The 8338-nt window shown below is 37.3% G+C and overlaps 1 long non-coding RNA gene across 1 annotated transcript; it reads left to right on the forward strand.

The window, feature by feature from the left end:
• The first annotated feature begins 6286 nt into the window (after positions 1–6286).
• LOC118491658 lies at positions 6287–8124 on the forward strand. Its single transcript, XR_004891727.1, has 2 exons — positions 6287–6522; positions 7786–8124. It is a non-coding gene; the product is annotated as an uncharacterized LOC118491658 (long non-coding RNA).
• The last annotated feature ends 214 nt before the right edge of the window (positions 8125–8338 follow it).

Raw genomic sequence — 8338 nt, forward strand, 5'->3', positions numbered from 1 at the left:
TTTTTGTTTCCGTTCATTGGTTTAAAAAGAAATCAATTGAAATTTTTGGAAAAGTAAAAACTTGCATATAATATTCGAATGGTTCTCTTAGTAAATGAAGAAGATGATCCCCTCCAGTTTAATAAAAAAAAACCAATACCATATTGATATTTCTATTATTATTCCATAAAATAATAGACGAATCATATATAACAATTTTATTTCATTTCAAACAAAATGTAATATATGGTAGATACATAATAGTACGTATATTGTTTTGTTTAAAAAAACCCATATAAGAGAATCAACATAATATTAGTTTAAGTGAAATAATAATTCCTTCTGTTTTCTTAGGTATTATTTTCTTTTGCTTTTCCTTTTGAAGATTTATTCATACTATCACTACTTTTCTTATTTTAAAAACAGATATTTATAAATCTTTTAAAACCTATTTATTTAAAAGATTACTAGCTATCAGATTAGTTATTTTAAAATCAATTACCAAACTAATATTAAGTAAAACCTTTATTAGTAAAACTAAATAATCTATTATAACTCTTTTATATCAAAATATTAAAAAGGCCACGTTATAATTAAAAATGTAATCAATTCTAATCGATAAACAATAGAAATTTTATTAACTTTTTTTATAAATTTGTTCACGTGTGGTATTCCATATCTAGGATAATCACTCTTGTGAATTTGGATTCTCCATCTTTACTCGTGCGTTATTACAAGAAATCGCAACGCAACCAATGTGAGTATACTCGATACCATTTTTATTTTTAACACTTTTGGGTGCAATATGTGTTTTATACAAAAACACGCAACACATGAAACTTGTTATATGCACACACTATCCATATTTAAATATGAAACAATTTGATGCTTGTTAATCTCATATGCTATGTAAACTTTTCGTGTCTATTTGCTCATTAACCTGGCTAAACTTATTAAACTTCTAAGACTTCTGAGACTTATTAGACTTCTTATACTTATTAAACTACTATGCTATAGGAGTACGCACCGCCCTTGAGTCTTGGGGTGTTTGCGTTGGAAACTTGAGTTTGACATATAGTGACACCGTTTCAGCATATTAGTAACTTGTATTATGTTGTTCATGTTGGATATGAGTACTTAAACTTTTTATTCTACTTTATGCTATATATCAAACTTGTATACTCGCCAACATTTTTGTTGATGTTATTTTAATACATGTTGCAGGTTGATAGACAAGATGATGAAGAAGCAAGTTGGGGTGGACTAGAAACTCACCTAGAAATAAACTATGTTTGAAATTTGAATTATGTTTTGATCATGTTTGAACAATGTATGACATTTTAGAATTTATGAAATTTGATTTAATCTATATTGTCACAATTAGTGTTATGATGCTTTTGAGCGATTTGTTCGTCTCATCCCGATGTTTCCGCCATCGGCGGTTGGGGTGTGACAGTCAAAATCACCTTTCTTAATAGATATCTCTCTGAAGATGTCTATATGGTTCAGCCTGAAGGTTTTGTCGATCCTAAATATCCAACTTAGGTGTGCAAACTAAATAAGTCCATTTATCGACTCATGCAAGCATCTTGAAGTTGGAATCTTCATTTTGACCAGAGGATCAAAGAGTTTGGTTTTGTCAAGAATGAAGATTAGGCTTGTGTTTACAGAAAGGTTAGTGGGAGCACCATATCATTCCTCATCTTGTATGTGGATGATATACTAATAATTGGAAATAACATCCCTATGCTTAACAAAGTTAAACACCTTTTGGGATCTTGCTTCGCAATGAAAGTTCTTGGAGAAGTAGCTTACATTCTAGGAATGAAGATCTATAGGGATGGATCTAAGTGGCTTCTAGGGCTAAGTCAAACAACGTACATAGACAAAAATGTCGACACGCTTCAAGATGGGAGACTCCAAGAAAGGAGATGTTCCTATGACTAAAGGAACTGTATTGAACAAATTGCAATTTCCTTCAACGGACATTGAAATTAAGCAAATGGAAGTAGTTCCATATGCTTCAGCGATTGGTTCAATCATGTATGCTATGTACTAGACTTAATGTCTCGTGTGCTTTAAGCATAACCAGTAATTTTCAGCATAGTCCTGGCATTGCCCATTGGACTGCAATAAAGAACATTCTGAGGTACTTGAGAAGAACCAAAGATATGTTCTTGGTGTTTGGAGGAGTGGAAGAGGAGCTGACTGTAAGGTGTTACACGGATGCTGGCTTCGAAAGTGACCAAGATGATTGTCGCTCACAATTAGGATTCGTATTCACTCTCAATGGAGGAGCTGTCTATTGGAAAAGCTCCAAACAGAGTGTAGTGGCGGATTCAACCACCGAATCCGAATGAATAGCTGCATCAGATGTTGCGAAAGTATCTGCTTGGATGAAGTAGTTTATCAACGACCTTGATGTTGTTTCAAGTATTCAAAAACCAATCTAGGTGTTCTGTGATAACATAGGAATCATTGCTCAAACCAAGGAGCCCAGATCACAGGGTTAAGCACATTCTAAGAAAGTTCCACTATATACGGGAAATACTAGAATGAGGAGACATCTTAATAAGCAAAATAGACACAGATCAAAACTTAGCAGACATGTTCAATAATCCGATGTCTCAGGACAAGCATGGGAATGCTATCGGTCTTAGATTGGATAACCATTTGTTTTGATTTAGTATTTAGATGTATGGACATTCAAACAGTTGTACGTTTTGAATTCACCTTTGATTTACTGGCTAAATGCAAAGTTTGAATCTTAGAACTATGTTCGATTTTGATATGTTTAGTCCATGAATCTTGTATTCTAAATTGTCCATAGTCGGTCAGACTCGTGGGAACGACTCTGAATTAAGACTATTTTGACTTTGGACTTAAGGGGTTGACTTCCAAACTCACAAACCTCATTGTGAATGACGTTGGATGTAACTCGCATCAAATCATCTTCATGGATCTTGTTCATAAGATGTATTTGATTTAGGTATACTCATTTAGTATCCTCTGACCTGAGATACATACTAGAACTTTCATTTACTAAAGACTATTCTTTAATCAATGTCAAACGCTGTCGCGTAATTATCAGTCATAAAGGCATTGGTTGGGAGTGGTTCTAAAGTTCAGTGGGAGTTGTATTTAGTCAAGATGGGATTTTGTACTTTTATATGTAACAGTTAGACATCTGGGCGCCCTCGTTGATTCAAACTGGTAAAGTATAAGGCCTTACCCAAACTTACTGTGTGTTTGATTTGACCATTTTGACTCTATGAACGAGAACGATAATGATTGAACGCCATGTGAGATCGAATCCGGTCCATGTCTCATTGTTCAATTGATGTCTTTTACAGAAAGGATAGATGATGAAGATTGCCATAAGTCTACTGTCTTCATGTAGCAATCCGTTGCTAAAGAGAAGATACCTTAGCTAATGACTTTAAAGTGTCATGACCTGTTGGGGCAGCTATGTGTAGCTAGAGCACCGCTGGCTGTCTGCGTTGAGATCTTATCAGAGACTGTCCAAGTGGGAGCTGTTGGAAATTATGTCCGGTTCGATAAGTCAACGCTGCCGACCGGGTCTCGACCCATAAGAGTTACACTTTGGGCAACGAACTAAAAATCCACTTAACCTGTTTAACTGGTAATTACGAACGATATGCGGGTATTACCTAAGAGACGGGTACATGGACCGGGTGAGACGGGTATACTCACATACGCCACTTGTCGCGCATGCACCTTTGCTACATGCCGCACATGCACCCATCTACTGCCACTTGACGTGCACCAACACTTTGGCCAATTGCAACACATGCACTATGCATGTGTGCCACTTGGCAAACATGCATAAGGTTCCATGGCTTTAAGATGTTGGGTCTTGCATTGTTGAACTAGAAATGAACAAAAAGATGCAAGAACTTAAAAACTCTCATACACCCAAACCGGCCACAGCTGCCGCCGGACAGGCCGACGCTGCCACCGAAGCCGCCGTCGGATCGACCGCCGTCGCTGCCTTGCCGCCGCCTGTCGGACGCCGCCAGCCCACCCTGTTGTCGCTGCTGCTCGCCGCCGCGGTCACCGCCGCTGCTATACGGGTTCACACTCGCATTCGTCGGTTCGTAACACTAGCACTTGTAACCTCGGTGTCTCGACCGGTTAGTCATTAACCGAGGTATATCTTTCTCATCGGTAGTTAAATATATTTTCACTGTGCTCGTATTTGCATGTAACAGGATCCTGTCGGGTTTCGCTTTGTTGATCACTTGTTTATTTTTCCGCTGCGTTTTATTAATTAACTTGCTTAATTAATTAACTATTATTTATTGAACCGGGTTTTTGATAAATAAAATTATGACCGATCACCATGGAAACCCAACATATGCATATGCATCTGACTATCTCCTTCACATTGTATTCTGGTAGGCATATGGAACATTTCGTTCATTTCCAAATTCTATTTAAACACCGACAAAGATGGGAAACCTACAAATAAAACATCAAATATGGTGTATAAAGAAGTTTTTAATGACTTGTGATTTTTGTGTCACTTCCTTTTTTCAGTTCACTGTAGTTTACTAATTTCATTAGTTCTTGAACTTTTATTTATTTCAAAGAGTAAATTACAAGTTTTGTCCTTTATGTTTGTTCCAAATTTCAGGCGTTGTCCTTTACCTTTAAAATTGATGAGTTTTGTCCTTAACGTTTCAAAATCCTGCACGTTATGTCCTTTAGGGCAAACCTAGTTAATTTTCAATGTTAAATCTGGTCACATAGACCCCACATAAGGGCAAATTTGTCTTTTTACCCTTTCAATAAAAATATTAAATATATATTTACAAAGCTTCATCTTCTCCACTCAATCACTCTCCCTCACGTCTCTCTGAACATCTGAACATCCACATGAGTACACAAGCGATCAATTAAACAGTTTGTCATATAACACAGCAACAAAATGACAATAAAGTCAACAACAACCAATATGATTGCCTGTAGCAGATAGATAACAAAACAGCTCAAAAACAAATTATTAAGAAATAAACATAATGATTGTGTCACGCGCGAGTTTTAACAGAAAAGGACCTAGATCGGGGGTTATCGAGAAAGGATTCATCTAGTAATAACTGATTTTCTGGAGATTTCTTCTTTTCGGAGCTCCGATCTGGCGACGGCTTGGCGCGTGAGGATGACGGAGAGGGTGATGGAGGCCTCCGTTGCGCGGTGTGTTGTTTTGGGGTTGATTGAGTCGGGAGTGGTGCGGATCTGGTGATTGTCTTCTGGAATAGAGATTCGTGGTGGCGTTTTGACGGAAACTAAACCGGGCATGATGGAGATGTGTTGATAAAATGCAGATCTGAAGTTACTGGTGAGTGTGGAGGTGAAGGGTATGGCGGCGGCGGTGGTGGGGAGTGGCTTAGATTTACTTCTTTGAATTCGATTATCATATGTCATTAATTGTTTTCGTGTTTATGCACCAATGTTGTTGGATCTAGCTTTGTTATTAGGTCAAGACTCACCAAATATCAAGGGTTTTGTCGACTAAAAACGTTTAGAACCGCTTTAGCACTGCAATTGGGCTGTTATTGATGAAGAGATGAGGAACCAAATTACTTGAATTATGTTGGAATTCCTGGTGATAAATGATATTTGTTGATTTTTACAGCTTGTTTTTGGGGGGTTTAAAGTGCCTAGGTTTTTGTTTCAGCTAGCTTAGTTGTGGTTGTGAGGTGATAATAGCAATGGTTCAGCTCAGTCGGAGTGATGATGGAGAAGGTGGGTGGTGTGAGATGGGTGCAGGGGGTTTGGTGGTCAGTGATGGCAGGTGAAGGGTATGGCGGAGGCGGTGGTGGGGAATGGTGACAACGGCTGTGGAGGTGGAGGTGGAGGTGGAGGTGATTGTGGTTTTTAGTGAGAGAGGGTACAAAGAGAGATGATTGTCTGCAATTTGAAGATGGTTAGGTCTTTATTTTAAATTAATTATATAAATTTCCTAAAAAAACGAAATTACAAAAATGCCCCCATGTGCCTTGCACATGATCAGATTTAACATTGAAAATTAACTAGGTTTGCCTTAAAAGACATAACGTGCAAGATTTTGAAACGTTAAGGACAAAACTCATCAATTTTAAAGATAAAGGACAGCGCCTGAAATTTGGGACAAACATAAAGCATAAAACTTATAATTTACTCTATTTCAAATGATTATTTCAACAATGTTAAGTTATATATTTGTGTGTTAGTCCATCCATTAAGTTCACGGTTCTTAAACTAGTATATCTAGTATGGTAAATAAAAATTATACAAATTAAAAGCTGGATTAGGTTCGCAACGAGTCAATCTTGTTTGTTAAACAAACCTTCTCATTTGCGTTGGAGTTTTTATCTGGTAGGAGCAGCGGTTTATACTTTTAAATTATATGAACCGACAGGACTTCTCCGTGGATTCTTCATTGTTTCCTGAAATTTGGGCATCAATGGCGAAACTAATCTGTGGTGGATCATGATTCAGGAAGAGTGCTGGCATTATGATTTCGATTGAAATGTATTGGTATGTGAATGTTTTTCAATTTCAATGTTTAACTTCCTAAACTACTGATCAGTTGTTCACATGTTTATCTCCTTTTATTGTTAGGGTTTACTCGTTTAATTAGCATCGTGTTGTGTTTACTGCGCGTTTAACCCATCTATTACAACCTGCCATCTGGTTTACAATTAGGTGCTGTTTGTTTTTTTCTGAAAAGCTCTACGCAAGCTCTGTTTTGTCTGCGCCGTGCAGACCACATGCAGACTGTTTGTTTTTTTCGAAGACGTTTCATTAAAAAACGTCTGCGCGATCTCTTCTTGGTGCTGACTTGGCCAGTCACTTTTAAGGTCTTCTAAGGTTGCGGAGAGTTAAACACCATCACCATCACCACCACCGCCACAGTTCACCACCACCGTCCACCACCCACTACCGTCCATCACCACCACCACCGTCCACCACCACCACCGTCCATCACCACCACCCACTACCGTCCATCACCACCACTACCATCCACCACCGACCACCACCGTCTAGCACAACCACCACCAGTTTATTTTAGAAGTCTGCATACATTAAAAAACAAACAACCAGATTGCAGAGGTTTGGTCTACCTCTTCTTCTACAAATGTCTGCAGATGTAGTCCGCAGACTACAGACATTTTACCTCTTAAAAAAACCTGTTTACAACCTGTCAACTTGTTTGACTCGCTTAGATGAATAGGTTACAACTTGTTTAGTTCATGTTAGGGTTGATGTCTTTGACATGTTAGTGTTTGTGTTCATTAATTCAACCTACCAACCCAACAAGCTTGTCACCTCTAGTTTTTGATTGTTCTATAAACCTCATATATACTAAATGCAATGTTTTGACCATTGACCGACGAAGTTCGAAGTTCACGGCTATTTCAAAATCTATGTGATGTGGATCAGAATCTGCAAGAAAAAGTTGCAGATTTTGTGGACATTCAACAATAATAAATGGACTCTTTTGGAAATGTGGATATGATTATTATATCGGGAATCTCAGTCCATACCTATGTGATGCCCTGCACCATGCCTGGAAGGTAACAACTATGGATTATAAAAAAAACTACATTAATTTAAGGGTAGTTGTTATTTAATTACATATATTAATAATATTAAAATAAAAGATTATGCTTAGAAGGTAGTCCATGTTGCAGAAAACCAATGGGAACAGATCATGCTGCTTATTTGTTGTTTCTTAACGCTTTCAGCAACATTCTTATATTCTATGAAAGAGCATGCTAACCTTGTTTCAATGTACAGATTCATGCTTTCTGCATGCATGCGCATCACCATTTCAAAGCTGTGGAACTTGAACGGTGTCTTTGTATTCTCAGGGCCAACTACATGGTTCGCATCCTTGGTGCTACTCAACGATGACAAATTTGACCCTTGACCGTATCTTATTGTATATTTGATTAAAATCAAATCAACTAATTGTATTATTTCTTTTGGTATGTTATTTGAATGTGGATACTGATAATGATGGTGGCAAGTGGAAATTTACGTATAGATGAAAGTCAAATTTTTACGGAATCATGCTTTCTGCGAGCATGTGTATCACCATTTTAAAGCTGTGGAAATTGAACGGTTTTTCGTGTAGTCTGTTCTTTCTTCATCTGCAAGACAATTGACCATATAGTTAGTTAAATTCTCTTTGTTTTTGACTCTCTCGCACACACATACAGTATTCAAATATATATTTTTAAGCTAATAAAATATGTTTTTTTTTCCATTAAAAAACCTTATATGTTATGAATGCGTAATGCATGAATCATGATGCGCTACATTATCATCATTTGAAGGAACCCCTCCC

This window comes from Helianthus annuus, chromosome 4, assembly GCF_002127325.2.
Source record: "Helianthus annuus cultivar XRQ/B chromosome 4, HanXRQr2.0-SUNRISE, whole genome shotgun sequence".
NCBI classification, from domain to species: Eukaryota; Viridiplantae; Streptophyta; class Magnoliopsida; order Asterales; family Asteraceae; genus Helianthus; species Helianthus annuus.